Source organism: Schistocerca serialis, unplaced genomic scaffold (genome assembly GCF_023864345.2).
Source record: "Schistocerca serialis cubense isolate TAMUIC-IGC-003099 unplaced genomic scaffold, iqSchSeri2.2 HiC_scaffold_1225, whole genome shotgun sequence".
NCBI classification, from domain to species: domain Eukaryota; kingdom Metazoa; phylum Arthropoda; class Insecta; order Orthoptera; family Acrididae; genus Schistocerca; species Schistocerca serialis.
In genome coordinates, this window is record NW_026047431.1 from 202,501 (window position 1) to 205,000 (window position 2,500).

The window sequence follows — 2,500 nt, forward strand, 5'->3', positions numbered from 1 at the left end:
AGCGTGCTGTCGTGGCATTGCCGGCGGGAGACAACACGCGCCACCTACGGTGACCGGCAGCTCCAACGCCAGCGCCACAGAAGGACAAAAGCCCCACTTGGGTGCCGAAGCGAACTCTCCCAGCACAGCGCACGCGCCAACACGTCCGCACAGCTGCGATACAAACCACCTGCGAGAACCGCTGGGGCGACCGAGCAGCAGACGGCGTCGCGGCGCCGAGCGCCGGGCGGCGGCGCATCCTCAGCGCACAAAGTCCTCAATCGGACCAGCACACTGCAGATGGCCACCGCGCTTCGCACCGGGCCCGCGAGGACCTACTTTGGCCGCAAGGCGCCGCGAGCAGGGGGCGCCGGCGCGCAGCTGCGCCGCCTGCCGCGTCCGTCGGCCGGCGCGCCTGCCACTGGCCGCCCCCACCAGCCGGCTGTGGCGCGTGCGCCCACGCACCGCGCTGCCAGCACGCCGGGCGGCCCCCCCTCACCGGCCGGGGACGGTCCCACCCAGCCACCGCCGCGTATCGCCTCACACCCAGATCCCCTTTCACGTTCGTGGGCATGGTGGGTCCCCTTTCACGTTCGTGGGCATGGTGGGTCTCCCTGAAACAACCGGTTAATAGCTCGACCGATCGTCGCCAACACTGATTCACCTCTAGCGAGAACAACCGCACCACAACGGGTTACCAGTTGTTCATTTGCGTAACGTCACCAGCAAACGTACACGTCCATCGCCATTTGCAACGAGTATTGCATGCCTGTGTCAGGTGTCACAACACACTACGTCTGCCCACATAGACGCAACAACATGTGCACGCCTAGAGAACACGTGGAAGGTAGACCCCGTACGTATGCGGTGTCCATTGCGCGAACGACTGTCAGCCCGCCTCTGCAGCATGTCGCAGATGTGGAACGCGGTGCAACATGCTATCACGGTGTGTGAGAAGAGACGACTACGTCCGAATACACGCTCCACTACATCAACAGACTGCTCATGCTGATCGCCATCCAGGGCGTCCGTTCCTCCCACACGTCTGTATGGCGTACCACACTGCAATCCAGCTCTTATAGGGAGACGACACGTAGCTGCGTGCACAATATTTGGACTGTATGGTCCGCCGTTGCTAGGCGCAGTCGTCATACGGTCACATGTGCCACGATGTATCATTCAGTACATACGGACCAATGTGCAGTACAGTTTGTGGGTTTTGCGTACATCGGCGGACAGGTGACAGGCCGTACCACAACGTAGGCTGAGTACGTCGGCATGCGAAGGGCATTGAACATGCAAACTTCTCACCGACCAGCTTGCGAAGGCAGGGGGGAAGGGGGGGGGGCGGCATGTACGTCCTGCTGCTATCCACACTACAGTGTATAGCAGGAGCATGTGGAAAGTCAGCAACACCTGCAAGGTGTTTAACATGACGCGATACACAGGGGACCGGGCAGTGCGAGTAGGGAACTATATTGCGAGGGTTGCGGTTAGGCAACACTACACCAATTTAACGGGTTGCATAACAATTACAGAGCAGGTTCAGCGACAACGTGCGTCAGGTTAAGGCGCAATATAGTTTAGGTTACGGCGCACTTTAGGTTAGGTTAAGGCACATTATAGGTTAGGTTAAGGCACATTATAGGTTAGGTTAAGGCACAACATGGGTTAGGTTAAGGCACAACATGGGTTAGGTTAAGGCACAACATGGGTTAGGTTAAGGCACAACATGGGTTAGGTTAAGGCACAACATGGGTTAGGTTAAGGCACAACATGGGTTAGGTTAAGGCACAACATGGGTTAGGTTAAGGCACAACATGGGTTACGTTAAGGCACAACATGGGTTACGTTAAGGCACAACATGGGTTAGGTTAAGGCACAACATGGGTTAGGTTAAGGCACAACATGGGTTAGGTTAAGGCACAACATGGGTTAGGTTAAGGCACAACATGGGTTACGTTAAGGCACAACATGGGTTACGTTAAGGCACAACATGGGTTACGTTAAGGCACAACATGGGTTACGTTAAGGCACAACATGGGTTACGTTAAGGCACAACATGGGTTACGTTAAGGCACAACATGGGTTACGTTAAGGCACAACATGGGTTACGTTAAGGCACAAATTAGGTTAGGTTAAGGCACAAATTAGGTTAGGTTAAGGCGCAACGTAGGTTAGGTTAAGGCACAACGTAGGTTAGGTTAAGGCACAACGTAGGTTAGGTTAAGGCACAACGTAGGTTAGGTTAAGGCACAACGTAGGTTAGGTTAAGGCACAACGTAGGTTAGGTTAAGGCACAACGTAGGTTAGGTTAAGGCACAACGTAGGTTAGGTTAAGGCACAACGTAGGTTAGGTTAAGGCACAACGTAGGTTAGGTTAAGGCACAACGTAGGTTAGGTTAAGGCACAACGTAGGTTAGGTTAAGGCACAACGTAGGTTAGGTTAAGGCACGATAAAGGTTAGGTTAAGGTACGATATAGGTTAGGTTAAGGTACGATATAGGTTAGGTTAAGGTAC